The sequence below is a fragment of the Apodemus sylvaticus genome, chromosome 22 (assembly GCF_947179515.1).
Source record: "Apodemus sylvaticus chromosome 22, mApoSyl1.1, whole genome shotgun sequence".
NCBI lineage: Eukaryota > Metazoa > Chordata > Mammalia > Rodentia > Muridae > Apodemus > Apodemus sylvaticus.
This window is the reverse complement of record NC_067493.1, coordinates 13,996,393-14,012,873: the sequence shown is the minus strand read 5'-3', so window position 1 is coordinate 14,012,873 and position 16,481 is coordinate 13,996,393. Positions and strand designations below refer to the sequence as shown.

Genomic DNA, 16,481 nt, shown 5'->3' with positions numbered 1-16,481 from the left:
TAAGCACTCCATGGAATAGCAATAAACTTCAAAGAAACTGTCCTTAAATACCAGGGCACGGAGCACATTGTGAACATAATCATAATCAGAATATAGTGTAACAGGCCACATGAAGTCCAAGGCCCATCCTCAGAAAGAAACAGGCTCTTTATAAACTAACTTTATCATACAGTGAATATGCAGCAGTGGTGCAGAATCCACTACTGTGTGTGTGTGTGTTAAAACTGCCGAAAGAAAAAAAAAAAAACAAAAAAAGAAAGGAAGGAAGGAAGGAAGGAAGGAAGGAAGGAAGGAAGAAAAAGAACATTAGATTTGGATGTGCTCGGATATGAAGGATTTTGCCAGGCAGGTTAGGTGGTGGAAGGGTGGAGGTACTCAAGCAAAGGAAACACAAAAGCAAGGCCCAGAAGCTGAGGGGCAAGGGAGCCCTCAGGGAAGACCACTGTGTGCTGTGGGTGGGATTCAGGCATTGAGGGAGGGGGCTCTCTCTACATAATGATTCTTCACATATTTCTTGACAGGGGCTAGCGCTTTTCTCTTTTCAGTTTATTTGAGGTGAAACATTCAGACCACGATTCTATTAAAATAGCAGGTATTTCAAAGACTTCATCAACCTTGGACAAAATGAATTCACAATGCGGTTGACTTGAAAATATAAGGTGACATTACAGTTGAGCTGCTTTGATGGAATAAGACTCTTTATTGTTCTATACGGCTTCTCTGGTGAGTGTATTTGGTAAGGCTATAACTGTCTGGGGCGCGCGGCGCGAAGGCTTGGAGGGGAGAAAGAGGCATTTGTTGCCAGGACTGGAACTGGTTAGGTTTCACACCCTAGACAAATGGCAGAGGTGCCTATTTAACATGCCAAAGCAGAGGCGTCCAGGTTTTCCCAGCATCCTCCAGTCCCTTCCCTGGTACAAGGCCCTCCTGGCTGGCTGGTAGGCCCCACCCCCTACCCTGAATTCTCCAGCCCACTGGGCTGGGCCGCCCTTCCCTATATAATCCAACCACGTTGGTCACCCAGTCTCTTTTGTACCTTTGGGCCTCCTGGCTGCTGCACGTGGCTCCCCTCTCTCCTCTCTCTTCCCTTCCTCCTCCCCGCGTAGCTCAGGGTCACGTGCAGTCTGGACTTTCCCGGATGTCCTTGCTTTCTTCCATATGTCAACGGTAACCCTTCTCCTCCACCCCGCCCAGGGCCGGGCATGCTCCTTTCCTTTTCTCTTTTTTCAGAACCTACATGGATGGAGGTGGGAGGACTGGGAGTGGGAGGACTGAGAGTGGGGTGGAGCACTGACTCCGGCAAGTTACCCTCTGACCTTTACATGCTATATTCTGTAGCACGCAGGCTCCCCCAAACCCATATGCACACAAATAAAAGCCAAAATAAACAAAGAGCTGGCAGAAGTTGACAGCTAGGCAGTGTTCTGCCAAAGGCAGACACGGACTTGATTCCGGTCACTCTATTTTCTTTGCCTTTAACGCAAATGCAATTACTTATCTTTTATTGAAATACCAACAAAGACCGTATTTCTGTGATTGCCTAATTCCACACCAAGGACCAAGGCGTTTGAATGTGAGATTTCAACAGTTCTGCTGCAGGTCCACTAGAGGCCTGTGAAGAGCTTCCCCCAGCCCCAAGTCTCATAACCAAACTGGTCTAAACAGAAAACAAATGCGAAATCTTGATTCAATAGTGATAAGAAGCAGATCAAATTTACATTGTATCCTCATGGTCAAGGCCTTACTTGGGAATAAAACAAAAAGTTCAATACTTTTTCAAAACTCCACAGCACTTAGTTATAAACATTACAAAACAGGGGAAGAAAAAAAAAAAGGCAGTGTTGAAAGCTAAGTTTTGAAAGGTTCAGCCACAATTCCAGAAGGCTACCAGGCCCTGGCGAACTTTGCCTAAGCAGACACAAACACCAAATTGGCAACAATGAGGAAATAAAAATTGCTTGGAGTCTAATGAGCCTCCAGGTCCTCCAGTACACTCTGAATACAACAGACACACACGAGAGGGGCCCTGGGCCGGAAAGTAAGCAGTACAGTGATCTAAGACAGATGGGCTGGAAGGGACTTCTTCAATAGCGACGACAACGCGTCAGTAAACGGGTCAGGGAGATACCCACCACACAGAAGTGCCAAGAAGACAGGGACTGACTGGACTCTGAGGTGAAGACAGAGCCATCGCAGGAGAGGACTGGGTACCCGACACAAAGAGCTTCCCATGTCTGCCAATGAGCACAGCCTGCTGAACTGTGCATCTGGGGGAAATTACCAGGAGAACCGAGGTGCCCGGTGACAGTCTGCAGGCAGCCTTGCTACCGGCCCCCCAAACGGCATTCTCAGTGCTTCCTCAGACAAACAAAACAGAAACATCAGGGCTCCTGAAGCACACGTGCACAGGAGGCTGCAGCCAGTCTCTGCAGGAGAGGCTTTCTTTCCACTTGGTTCAGTTAATTAGCAAGAGAGTTGGACAGAGTGGAAAGAAAGGGCCTTTTGTTTGGAGAACCTGTGAAAATATCCCCTCAGAAGCCTGTAACTTTCCCTACAGATCACCCTGGCCCTGAGGACACGCCCGCCCGAGTGCCAGAAGGCACTGCTGTCCCCACACAGCCCACATTCAAAAGGCAGTTAGTTCTCTTTGTTGTCCCCAGGGAGTCGAGCCTTAATGGGTTTACAATGTGCTGGCTCTTTTGGACAGTGGCTGGGGCTTGCTGTCTGCAGCCAGAACCAACCGAGGCGAATCACAGCGAACCCCACAGATGTTGAGGTGACCCTGCCTGCACTCTAAGGGGAGCATCACTGCCCCCAGGCCTTGAGAACCCCTACAAGAGGGCCCTGAGAGGTCATGGGATCTGAAAGTGAATCTGTCACCATTGTGAGCAGATGGTTTGAGGCCTAGAGCCTTCGCTTCTCCAGTGAGCACTGTGACAAGAATTCACAGAGCAGCAGTGTCCCCAAATCAACCCCAGGTGAGAAAAGTCACCACTGTTGTGACATCACCATGTGTTGCCAGTTAGTCTTGCTGTCAAAGTCTCAGCCCTTCTATCTCAAACCTCTCAATGTAGGCAGAGAATAACCAGGCCAGTTCTTCTCACCTTGACAGAAAGGAGGCCCGGGTGTGGCCCATCCAGGGGAACTGCTTGGAAGATTTTGTGGCAACCCCCACCAGCCTAAGCTCTGCCTCCAGAATCACTCTCTCCACCCTCTCTTATTTCAGAAAAAAAAAATCTTCATTTTAATCCAAGACACTTTGATAATCCATGCTTTCGAGAGTAAAAATTTCATAATCTTTTTAAAGCTATGGTCACGTTTCTCCCCACCTATCCCACTTTACAACATCCTTCAGGTCAAGGGTTGCTTTTTGATGCCCGGAATTCCCTCTTGCTGAAATCTCAGCCTGTTTCCTGTTACTCTCATGTTGATTAATCTGTATTATCTCCTGTCAAGAATGGTTTGTTTGTCCATTAGGACACCCAAGGTCAGCCTCTGCTCTTGTGTTCGCAGAGCGCACTCTGAGGTACAGCTGTGGATATGCCAGCTGCCCGCTGTGAAGCTCAGGGATGCACTTATATCACAGCTGTGCGACGACAGAATCTGGCAAAGAATTGCAGAACTATAAAAGCATAAGACAGGCAAACTCTCAATGCTGCAGGAACTTGAGGAAGAGAAAAAAACAAAACAAAAAACGAAATACAAACAAAACACAACAACAACAACAAAACAAACCCATGTATTTCTTACTGGAGAGACTGCAACACTGATTTAGAAAGATAAGAGGAGGTTGAGCCATATCGAGGGTGAGCTGCAGGTTTAAAAAGGAAAGACTTTGGATTTCTGAGTTCGGGGCCAGCCTAGTCTACAGTGTGAGTTCCAGGACAGCCCTGTCTCGAAAAACAAACAAGTAACACTAAACCAAGCCAAACCAAACCAAAACGGAAAGACTTTCTCATCCCAAGAACCCCTCTAGTGGCCACCCTATCTATCCCCTGAACCATAAAAGTGAATTTATCTCAGGTGAAGGAAAAACTCAATAGTTAGTGGGCCCAGGGACAGTAATGGGAGGCCATTGGATGCACACTACTCAAGAAGAGAGGAGACAAGGCTCTGGGGTACCACAGCGCCAGTGGCCGAGAGATCACAGCCTAAGGAGTCCTACAGGACTCCCTCTGGCTGGCTTCACTGCCAACGCCAAATGTTTGGACATTGGAAGCCTGGCTGTTGTAAGAGGCTGGAGGAGGGTAGATGTGGAGCGAGGGAGCGAGCGAGCGCCTGCTGGCTTTCAAGAGCTCACCATGAACAACTTCGGCCATTCTCCCCTCATCCCACCCACCCATTCCTCCATGCACTGACCTCTGCCTTGACCCATTCCTTAGAACAGCGCTGACCCCACGACCACCTGAACCTGGGATTTGTGGCTCTTTCTGACTCCTAGTCCTGGGGGAGGAGGGGGGTTGTTTCCTTTTGGTTCTTGAGATTTCTGAATTTTATCTGAAGCAATCCCCCAGCTCCGGACCATCTCAGCACGTTGCACTCCCCACCGGATGACTTCCAAGAAAGACCCTCACTGAGGATGAATGTTTAGTGAAAAAAAAAAAAAGATTAACGGCAATTACACTAAATCATCATAATAAGATTACACGGCATCTGTGCTTGCTTCTGAATCTCCCCCTTGGTTATTTTTGGACTGCAGTTAGCCAACTGAACCTGAGCGATTAAAACCAAGGAGAGGAGATCTACATCACACAGATCACAGGCTGGTGCATTCAGCTATACAACCCCCACAGCAGGTTGGATAGAAGCACACTCGGTTAATGAGTTTTATTCTTTTGTTGTTGTTGTTGTTGTTGTTGTTCCTGCTAGAGGCCTGCTATCACACACCAGAAACAACAATGCCGGCAGAGCATTGCTCGGTGCAAGGGGAATCAGGGTCGGGCATTGCAAACAATCTGGGCTCATATTCGGGTTTATATGTTAATGTGCGCCTGTGGCTTCCAAGTGCATGTACTCAGAGATTAAAAAAAAAGGGGGCTAGCCTGGTTCATCTGTGTGACTTCCAAGTACATGAAAAGGAGCTAGCCTGGACCATCTGAAGTGCTGTTTCACGCAGCTGTTGCTGAATACCTGCTCCCTACTGTGAACCCACATGGTCGGTCGGTGGTCAGTCGGTCACACTGCTCCTGTTATGCGTCGATTTTCCCATTCCTATTGTCCTCCATGTGTTCTGAAATTATTCTTCTGAGCGAATGCTCTTGAGGACCCTGGGGGTCTCAGCTATCCTTAAATATCTGCCAGCCTTGCTCCTGGGAGCCCGGTATCACAAAGCTCCCCACACTGTCTTCTCTCTCCATCGATTTTCCAAAAGCTCTAGTAACACACCGGCTCTCCCGCATCCCTGACTGGCCATGGATTTATCATTGGCAAAACAATGACTTGATAATCACCGACTTTATGCGAGTTTTGTCAAAACTAGCTATGAAGTTAGATTTTTTTTTTCAATTAGAAAAAAAAAATGAGAGCCCAGTTTCATAAAACCACTTTCCTTAAAGACAGTGATCTTAGCATCACATGAGCGCTCTTTGCATAAACCAAGTGACCTAACACCACACACCAGCCTCCTGGGTATAAAGCGAAAGCAGTAATTTGTCAGCCATTACTAGGCTTCACCAGGTCTGACTGAAGAGCCTGCTTCATACCCACAATGACCTGGGAGCCTTCAGACAGCTCTCCACGGTGGCCATGTTCTCTGCCTCCTTCCTATTCACTTCCTCTGCTACAGAAATGAACACACCGTTTATCTCAAGAGCGGTCAACTTGTATTTCTTGCTTGCTTGCTTTGGTTGAAACAGGGTCTCTGTTACTCCAGCTGCCCTGGAACGCACTGAAATCCATCTGCCTCTGCCTCCCGAGTGCTGGGATTAAAGTGTGTGATACCCTACCTGGCTGACCTGTAAGTATCGATTTACACTTTTTACTTTTCTACAGACTAAGCATTTTAACTATTGCTTCAGGAATTACAGAGGGAACAAACCTCAGAAAATGTTTTCTTCAGGTCTCAAAGAGAATCTCAGATTAGACTGATTTAAACAGAAATGGGGACATTGAAGACTGGAGAGATGGCTCAGTGGTTAAGAACACTGGCTGCTCTTCCAGAGGACCTGTGATCATTTCCCTGCACCTGCGTGGCAGTTCACTATAGTTCCAGGGGACCTGACACCCTCACACAGACAATACAGACAGGCAAAACACCAATACTCATGAAATTAATTTTTTTTAAAAATTAAAAAAAAAATTTTTTTTTTTTTAAAAAATGGTGTTGTTTAAACCCTCTGTTCCCTAAATGGTCACCGGGGCACCTGGGGCCCTGCGGCAAACCCACAGGATGCCATGGCTATTTTAAACTTTGAGAGATTTACAGTCACACCAGGATGCTGGCCGCGATATTGACAAACTGAATCCAGAGTAGTTGGAACTTCCGACTCAAGACCCTCTCTCTCTCTTGACAGTCCTTTCCCAGAGGCCACACCTGGCGACCTCAGGGGCAACGTGAAAACCAACATGCAACGGAGAGCAATAACGAACAGCAACAGCCAATCGGCAACAGAGAATGAGACCGGCAGCAGCCAATCAGCTTCCAGTTTCAGACGGGACCACCCGCAGCACCCTATCAGCGTTCAATCTCTAAAGCAGGTAGGTATGGTTGTTCATAGTAAATAAACCCTTCCTCGTATCTGTGTGTTCCTATCTGCAGATTCATCCAGTCTGGATGGGAAACACTCAGGAAAATGATTCTGCCTGTTTGAAATATGGTCAGGCATTCTTCTTGTGTGTGTGTGTGTGTGTGTGTGTATGTGTGTATTTAAATAATAACTACTTACGCAGTATTTACACTATATTAAGTATGAAAGCCATCTAGAGACTAAAGTCTGTGAGCTAATATACATAGGTTCTACGTTACCCTATTTCCCTATTTAATACCAGGAGCCTAAGGTTTGAGAATCTGCAAGGGGGATTCTGGAACAACCCTATACAGCTTCTGGGAGCTAAGTGTGTTGTTTTCTTCTGACTTAGGGGTGCGCTAAAGAAATTGCTACAGTTTTTAGGACATAGACACATCGTACATGGCTCAACCCTATCTACTTTACAGATAATTGCTTTGGTCCCAAATGAGGGTGATGCCTCTACCTGAAGGACCGTGGAAGAAGTAGAGGGGGCATCGCGGGCAGTGGGGGCTAAGGCAGCTGCAAGCCTCTTGGCTGAGGTCCAGATGCTCATGTGTATGACCTCACGTCAGACTCAGTGGACCAGAAACTCTGGGGCCAGCGCTTAGGGATCTGTGTTTTGACCACGTTTAAGTGTGACTCTAACACACACTCAAAATTTAGAAACACACAAGTATGCTTAGACTTACGGGTGTCCAGCTGGAAAACTGACATGAAGCCAATCTCTCGGTTTGAGTGAACAGTGCAGAAATGACCCAAGTGGGTCAAATGCCAAACTACAACGCCTTTTGACTCACAGACATGAAATCCTTCTCTACCTCTCAGTCAGAAGGCTAGATTTATGTGAGGACAGGAAGGAGGAATCTAAAGCCTCTGAGAGGACCCTGATTTGCATTCTCCTCCAACTTGCCAAGGAGCAGAAGGAGCCTCACAGCCATCTTGAGCCTTCCCTGAATGCATCACAAAGGATGCAGGGATGCGGTGTGGGACATCTGAGTGCAGGAGAAGCTGGTCTGGGCAGCACGTCTCAACACTTTATCCCACTAATCCTCTGTGTATTTGCAGAAGTTTTTAAACTTGAGTAATGAAGTAGTGGCTTGAAGCGACAATCTCCTCCGGGAGGGAGCATCTCCACCCTATTTCCTTAGCAATATCGTGGCCGAAGCACTGAGCACCAGAAGAAGCCAAAAAGGACACATCTTTGTGGACACAGGAGAAGGGGGGGAAGTCTTTATTGGCCTGAATCTCCTAACACTGGCATGATTTTAGGATTTGACTTTGGGGTGTCAGTGAGCAAGCCCCACTCCACTGAAGGTCTACTAGTCCTTGAGGACCCAGAGAATTGTGCCTGTTGGGTTGCTAGCTTTCTGAGTGCTAATTTTTAGAAACTAAATTACTGTCATCTTCTGACAGTAGAAATTCAGGAGATTATCCTGAATATTTCAGTCTTCTTCGGTGGTTTGTATTCTATTTAAATGTCTCTCTCTATGCAAATGCACGCATGTATATAAGAGAGATGAGAGGAGAGAGAGAGAGAGAGAGAGAGAGAGAGAGAGAGAGAGAGAGAGAGAGAGAGAGAGAGAATCAACACTGTGTGCCTCTAGAGGTCATAGGACAGATTTGGTGACAGTCACTGTCTTCTACCATATTGGAGACAGGGTCTCGTGCACTTCTCTGTATACCAGGCTAGCAGGACCCAAGTTTTTGGAGATTCTTCTGTCTCAGTCTCCCATCTCTCCATAGCAACATGGGAATCATGCATTCTACCATACCTGCTTTACACAGGTCCTGAGCATCCAAACTCAAATCCTCACACTTGCACGATAAATGTTTTACTCACTGAGAAATCTTGACAGCCCAAAGCTTACTTTCTTCTTCTTTTGTACATATCCTTGCCCACACACACAAGGGTTGATTTCTGAGCTCTGGACTTGAAGGGATAGAAAATAATACAGCCTAACTCTAATGACCCCAAGAAGTCAGAAGTTTAAAATGCTATCTCGCTTTGTTAGAAACTAGGTAAAAGGTCACATTCCAGAGCCCGCCCTTTGTTTAGACCTAGCAGAAAGACCTTGAATAGGTGATCCTAGCCCCACAAAGTAACTGGAAATGGGCTAAGCCTATCTTGCTTCTGTAAACTGCTTACACCATTACCCCTATGCAAGAGGAGTTCACACAGCTATAGACATTCAAGAAATTAGGAAACTAATTGGTCCACTGAGTGATTATTTAAAATGATTGGCCTAAAAACTATGGAGTGGTACAAATCGATTGGCTCGCATATTGTGGGCTCATGCTAAGAAATGATTGGTTTGTGATTCATGGGCTTTGTCGTAAACTTATAAAAGCTGTCACGATTGGCTCGCATTTCGCGGGCTCTCCATGATAAGAAATGATTGGTTTGTGATTCTCGGGCTTTGTCATAAACTTATAAAAGCTGTCGCAATTCGGCACTCGGGGTCCACAGTCCTCTACCCCTGCGCGGTGTACGGCTATGGAACCCAGAATTCTGGAATAAAGAAATCCTCATGTTATTGCATCGAGACCATTTCTCGCAAATGATTTGGGTGTCACCCTCCGGGGCGTGGGGTGCTGGGGCACCCTCGGTTTTGGGGGGTCTTACAGACTCCCCATTCCGTTATTGTCTATTTGTCTTTATGTCAGTACCACACTATTTGGACTACTGTAGCCTTGTAATATATATTGAAATTAGAAAGTGTGAGGCTTCCAGCTTGTCTTTTTCAAGATTGTTCTGGGGGGCTGGAGAGACTCCTCAGCCCTTGCTACTCATTCCAGTTCCCACACTGGATGCCTCACAACCATTTGTAACTCCAGCTCCAGGGGTCTGGTTATGAAGTTATTACAGAAGCTATTTTAAGACTAGAGATTTTCAGTCATAGGTGGTGGTGCGTGTCTTTAATCCCAGCACTCAGAAGACAGAGGCAAGTAGAGCTCGGAGTTCAAACCCAGCCTGGTCTACAGAGTGATTATCTGGATAGTCAAGACTACACAGAGAAACCCTGTCTTGAAAACCAAACCAAACCAAACCATCCAAACCAAACCAAAAACCAAACCAATTACACAGTCAACTACTCTGTTACTGAAATAGATGTAAGTTGTTTCTTGGCCTTGTAAACCAAAAAGTTTAAAACAATGGAACGGAGGGCCAGAGAGATGGTTAAAAGCATTGGTTGCTGTTCTAGAGGACCCGAGTTTGATTTCCAGCTCTCCTGAGTTGGTTTAGTAACTCTTTGAGTCCAGGGGATTCTTCTTGTGGCCTCTGTGGGCTACAGTAAGTTACTGTGCATTTACAGGACTCTCAGCATCCTCTACTGCTGGGGTTTAGGAGGAAAAGTTGGAGTCAGTTGACTTCTATGCTCACTTGCTGGTAAACTGGGCTCATTTGTTGTAAAACATGAATGCTGCACTTTATAAAGATGATCAGATAGGAAGGAAAAAAATCGGTACTGGGAAGATAGTCGGGTTGTGATCTTCATCTGCATTTGAATCCTTATAGGAGTGCATGAAAAAGAGAAGATCCTGCAAAAGCCAAAGGCCTCAGATGGGTTTCTGGAGTCTCCATGCTCTGGAAAAAGGCAACTTTTAGCTGTAATTGAGTCACGTGGGGCCATACTCTGTGAGTCCCCTAAGGTGATTATGCTGGGAATGGAGGCTTTCAGAATGTCATTTATCAAGAAAAACATGGCTGGATACCAGTAATGAACTAATGCCCTCGAGCGCCGCCTCTTTTAAGGCAGCCTAATTGAAATGAACAAATTGTGGAATGCTCCCTGCTTGCGAAGGGGGCAGGGCTGCGGTGCAGGTGACTGATTCCCCAACTGTAGCCATTAAGATAAAGTTTCTTCTTCAACAGATAATATGTCACCAATTTAATTTACGAGCAGCCACGGCAAGTGGATCTGTCATTCTGTCACACTGAAGATCCTTTGTCTTCCATGTGACAACTTTAATAAACTTTAAAGTGGAAAGCGCAGAGGTTCTACTGTTGGATCCACACATGTGGTTACTGTGTCCAGCCAGAGACCAACACTGCCTCAGGACAGTGCTCCTTGTTCACAGAACCACAGAGGATTTGGAGGGCACCGGGTAAGGTTCAGATGGACCTGTTATTTAGAGAACACGGGAAGAACAAGTTGAAGAGAGGCCATTTCTTCCAGGGAATAATTTCTTTCTCAGTGTGTAGGTAATGAGACATGCATGTTCACAGACAGGAATGTGTACGTGTCTTCAGAGGCAGATGATCACAGAGCCAGGGGCTGCAATCTAATTAGCATCAAAGAAAAGCAAGGCAGCCATTTCAGATGGGAAAATGGCTGTGCTCTTTCACAGAGGCTAGCACCACCCCAGCTGATCTGGGGCTTGGACAGAACAACACCCAACTCCTTCTTCCTCCAAGTGCCCACAGCAGCAGGACATGCGCACATGCGTGCACATGCGTCTGTCTGTGTGTTCAGGTGGATTAGGGGTGGTGAATGTTCTCCTTTGTTTTCTGTTGCCTTGACAAACGCCATGACCAAAAGCGACCTGAGAGGAAGGAAGGGTTTATTTCATTTTGTGCTTCTAGTCACAGGCTATCACTGAAGGAAGTCGAGGCAGGAGCTCAAGGTGAGAGCCTGATCCAGCGACCTCAGAAGGACAATACTTCTTACTGGCTTGCTTCCAGGCATGTGCCTACCTGCATAGTGATGCAGTCACCCACAGTGGGCTGGGCCCTCCCACCTCAATTAGCAATCATGAAAACATCCACCACGAACGCCCACAGGCCAATCTGATGGAGACAAGTCTTCAGTTGAGGTTCCCTCTTCCTAGGTGACCGTGGTTTGTGTTCATTTGAAAATAAAAACCGGCAAGTAGAGCAAGCTCTTGTGGTGGTGTTTTTGTCCATGCCCGTATGCCAGGTGCACAGCTGAAGAGAGGCCATTTCTTCCAGAGAATAATTTCTTTACATACACCAAATGTATTTCAGCAAATCCATCGCTCGCTAAGTTTTTTTAGTTCCTCCTTTCTATCATTCTTGGGCGTCAACAAACATCTTGTTTTTACTTTTATTAATTCCAGATTTAATATGTATTCTATGTGGATGGCAGGCAGGCACAAAAGAGAAGGTGGAGATCTAGGAGACAATGTGTTCTTAGATTATTAGAAAAGTAAGATAAAAATGTTCACAAACATAATACAAATCCGGAGGGGAGAGAGAAGTAGGGAAGGGGGAGAGAAGGTAGAAGACAGAGAGAGAATACAGGTGAGAGAGAGGGAGGGGAGGGAAAAAGGAGGGGAGAGGAGGAGGGGAGGGGAGGGAAGAGGAGGGGAAGGAGAGGGGAAGGGAGGAGAGGAGAAGGGAGGGGAAGAGAGGAGAGGGGGAGGGGAAGAGAAGAGGAGAGGGGAAGGGAAGGGGGAACAAGAGAGAGAGAGAGAGAGAGAGAGAGAGAGAGAGGAAGGGGGAGAGGGAGAGAGAGGGAGAGAGAGAGAGAGAGAGAGAGAGAGAGAGAGAGCCACCATATACTTGACTTACAGAAAGCATAGATTGACTTGGAAATGGAACAAGGCTATAAACTCCCAACGCCCACCCACAGTGACATACTTTCTCTGTCTGTCGAGGCTCTCCTTCCTAAGGGCTACATAACCTCCCAAAACAGTACCACCCACTGGGGAACAAATGGTCAAAACCTGAGCCTATAGGGGACATTTCTCACTCAGACCATGGTAATGGTGAAATCCGAACAGAACACACAAAACAAAACAACAAAACAAAACCCAGACCTGGGAAATGTACCGTAAGCGAGCAACGGTTGTTGCTTAGCATTGCCAAGGGAAGGCGAGCACAGGGCGCCACGTTTGTCTTTCAGGCTCAGGACTGCAAAGCCTAAAGTGCCACAGGGAAGCTCACCAGGACAGAAAAATAGGTAGGAAATAAGTGCGCATCTCTTACTTTCTACCACAAGAATTAAGATTCTAGAGACTTACTTTATTGTTGTGTCAGAAACGCTCTTATAAACAGTGCTTCTCTTAAAACAAACAAACAAACAAACAACAGGGAGCATCCTGGGAGCAGTTCAGGATACAAAGTAAAATTGATTGGCAGACCTTTCTTTTGGAATCTCTGCTGGAACAGATATAGCCTAAGACAATCTCTTTAAAAAGTAGACTTAAAGCCAGGCGGTGGTGGCGCACGCCTTTAATCCCAGCACTTAGGAGGCAGAGGCAGGCGGATTTCTGAGTTTGAGGTCAGCCTGGTCTATAGAGTGAGTTCCAGGACAGCCAGGGCCACACAGAGAAACCCTGACCCTGTGGTCAGCCCACAGAGGAAGCTGGCACACAATTCCTTTCAGTGAGGTTTATTCAATGAGAGAGCCTAAAGCCCATCATGGGGCCTTGAGGTAGGAGAGAGAACATTAGACAAAAACCATATAATATATGGAGGTCTGAACATGACTGGGCCTTAGAGGAAAGGAGAGGCTTCCTGTTAATGCCTGGAGAGAAGCTTCATTAGGAGTGAGAACATTAGAGGGGGTGGGGGCAGAAAGCAAGTGAGATGGGATGTTGGGGGGGTGATGGGGGTGATGGGTGGAATGTCTTGGATCAACCCCTCACCCCCCACCCCAAGCAAAGTTCTGACTTTTTATAATCCTTTAAGGGTTTCAGAAATTCTCACACATTATGATTTAATTCACTATCACCATGTGTGGCGTGACAGGCAACCTGGGGGAGCCAGATACCATAAACTGACAGGTTTTGTTCAGAGCAGAGACTGCATTTTAACTCTGTCCCAGAAAGAGAGGCCCGGAAGTGTGGTCGACCCAGGCTAAGATGGCAGACTTGAGGGTGCAGGCCGGTGTTCCAACGATGACTTACAAAAATCAGGGGAAAGCCTTAAGTCGTGTTCTGCTTAACTTCAGGCCGTGGTCTTGGACCATTGTCCCATCCTGTTAAGATCTTTTCAGTTTCCTATGGCACAGCCAATACCTTAGGTCCCCTTCCAGGAAAGCAGCAGCCCCTTCCGGTGTGGCTCCAACCCTCAAACCCCTTAGTTCCGTTTAAAAACACTTCTGTATGGTTGTGGGGGTGGGGGTGGGGGGGTAGTTTGTAAGAATCACGAAGACAAGAATCTTCTCTGTCTAATTTATTACAGGGCCTAGCATGGAGTTTAGATTCAATAGGTTTGCAATAAGTGAAGATTAAAGAGGTGTGGTCATGTGGGCGTGGTGGTAAATGACTTCAATCCGAGCACTCTCGCACATACTCGGGGGAGGGGGTACAGCCCCTCGCTCCAAATGAATCACTTCATCAAAGGGGAAGGTTTGCTAGAGCATTTGGCCAGGTTTTTTCTTTCTTTCTTTCTTTCTTTCTTTCTTTCTTTCTTTCTTTCTTTCTTTCTTTCTTTCTTTCTTTCTTTCTTTCTTTCTTTCTTTTTTTCTTTTTTTCTTTCTTTCTTTCTTTCTTTCTTTCTTTTTTTTTTTTTAAAGATTTATTTATTATATGTAAGTACACTGTAGCTGTCTTCAGGCACTCCAGAAGAGGGAGGTGGTTGTGAGCCACCATGTGGTTGCTGGGATTTGTGGTTGTTGGGATTTGAACCTTTGGAAGAGCAGCAGTCAGTGCTCTTAACCACTGAGCCATCTCTCCAGCCCCCATTTGGCCAGGCTGTCCTCAGAAAACCATGTCCCCTTGGTACAGTTATGAATGCTGCATAGCCACCAATTTGCAGAGCAGTTGGTCTCAGTGCCGCTGACTTTTGTGTCTTGGGAGAGGAGTACACAAGACGTTATCACGCCACCTCACACAGACGCTGGTGGGCTCTTGCAGGTGGCACCCATGTTGCCCTTCCAGACACGTCCCTTCTCAGTAAACGCAAACTCTGCCTTTGTAAAGTACAGACATTTCATGCTAGAGTTATTCCTTCCTTTGATGGTGAACTAAAATGAAGTCCATCTTTATGTCCTATGGGAATTTGAAAGCCCCCTTCCTGCACTGAACCTCCAAGTAGCGTGTCAGCAATGCTGCTCCTCAAGCAAGCACGCAGCTCTAAACCCTGAGCACAGTCTCAAAAACAGACATCAGCAAGCAAAGTAAAAATCAATAAAACGCCTTTCCTTTCGAAACAAATGAGAAACAAAACAAAACAAAACCCTACATGGAAAACTTTTGATATAGCTTTAAAAAAATCAAAACAAGGGGTGGGTGGGTGGCTGGGTGGCTGGGTGGGTGAGACTCCTCAGCAGGTTCAGGTACAGGCCTGTCAACCCTGAAGACTTGAGATTGACCCCCGAGTCCCACTTAAGGGAGAAGAGATGTCTACAAGTTGTCCTTTGACCTCACATGCACTAGAATACTCCCACACGTAAAAGAAGTGAATAAAGGTCAAATTATTTTAATTTTAACATAAGTTTAAAAGGTCAAAATAAGGAACTTTAGTTAGAGACACATCAACTATGATATTCTTGTTTTTTGGTGTTTTCTGTATCATAATGGTTCCTGGTGCTAGAAAAGGAAGCCCTGTCACCTTCTAACCCAGTTCCTTCTGCTTAAATAATACAATTTACCCAAGAGTTTGAATAGTTTTGATGTCTCTGCAAACTGTCTCTGCCCCCCCCCAGCCCCTTTTAAATTCTCTGCCTCTAATCCTATGTGCCTATGGCCACACCCTCATGCCAAGGCGTCTTTGGGAACAGGGTGAGGTCCCTCGGGCCTTGAGAGGCTACTCTGGAAGCCAGGATAGCGGCATGCTAGACATTCCATCTGGAACTCAAGCAGCTGCACAGCAGTCCTCCGTCATCTGTCTTAACGGCATCGGCATGGAGTGTCTGAGGCATGGAGTGTCTGACGGCGCCCCTCACTTGTGGCTGAATTTAGATCCCTCCTTTCCACACAGTGCCAAGTGACTGTAAAGCCCAACAGGCCAGCTCTCCACCACCAGGCCTCCAGCACAGCGCTGGAGTGTGGGAAGAAGCCAGTACCAGAGGTTTTCCTCCAGCAGGTGTGCACTTGACTTAAATTACAGAAAGTTAAAACCAGTTCCCAACCAGCCAAAGACCAAACTCTTGAAGTGCTCTTTAGGCATTTCCCTACCTTTTCCAACATCAAATCATCCCTCGAGATTTGCCTCTGAAAGAACCTTTTTTTTTTCTCAATAAAATTGGTTTCCCCAAAAGTCACGAAACCGTTCTAGTCCCTTTGGTGCCTGGGCAGGATGATGGTCTGTAAAGGACAGGGGTGTGGTTCCTTCGACCCAGGGAGCTGCCTGCCTTACCAGGAGTAAGCTGCCAACCCAGCCAAGGAAGCTCCCCTAAGCAAGGACCTGGCGTCCAGGATGTGCTGACCTTTCTTATGCCTTTTAGCCAGTTGAAGGCAGAATTCGTGTCAAATGAGTCTTCCATGAACCAGACCTCAGTTAGGGTCCTGTGGTATGGCTAAGGTCTGAAAAGAATCTTGTTAAGGTTCTGTCTAAGCAGCAGGGCAGTGGTGGCACACGCCTTTAATCCTAGCACTTGGGAGGCAAGAGGCAGGCAGATTTCTGAGTTCGAGGCCAGCCTGGTCTACAGAAGTGAGTTCCTGGACATCCAGGGCTACACAGAGAAACCCTGTCTCGAAAAAAACAAAAAGCAAAATAAATAAATAAAATAAAATAAAAAAAGGTTCTGTCTAAGCTCCACCCCACAATTACCTGGCAACAGCCAGGTATGCCCCTTCTCACAGTTACCTGGCAACAGCCAGGTAGGCCTGGCCCACTATAAA

The 16,481-nt window shown here is 46.6% G+C and overlaps 1 protein-coding gene and 1 long non-coding RNA gene across 3 annotated transcripts in view; one reads left to right on the top strand and one right to left on the bottom strand.

Moving 5' to 3' along the window:
• The window catches only part of Stard13 (StAR related lipid transfer domain containing 13), a 209,077-nt gene that overhangs the window by 112,567 nt on the left and 80,029 nt on the right, over nucleotides 1–16,481 (bottom strand).
• LOC127672395 (uncharacterized) lies at nucleotides 5,679–11,590 on the top strand. 2 transcript variants are annotated; one of them, XR_007974982.1, is made up of 3 exons: nucleotides 5,679–5,956; nucleotides 6,513–6,696; nucleotides 11,314–11,590. It is a non-coding gene; the product is annotated as an uncharacterized LOC127672395 (long non-coding RNA). The 2 variants fall into 2 exon arrangements; XR_007974981.1 differs by lacking the exon at nucleotides 11,314–11,590 and adding an exon at nucleotides 7,794–9,264.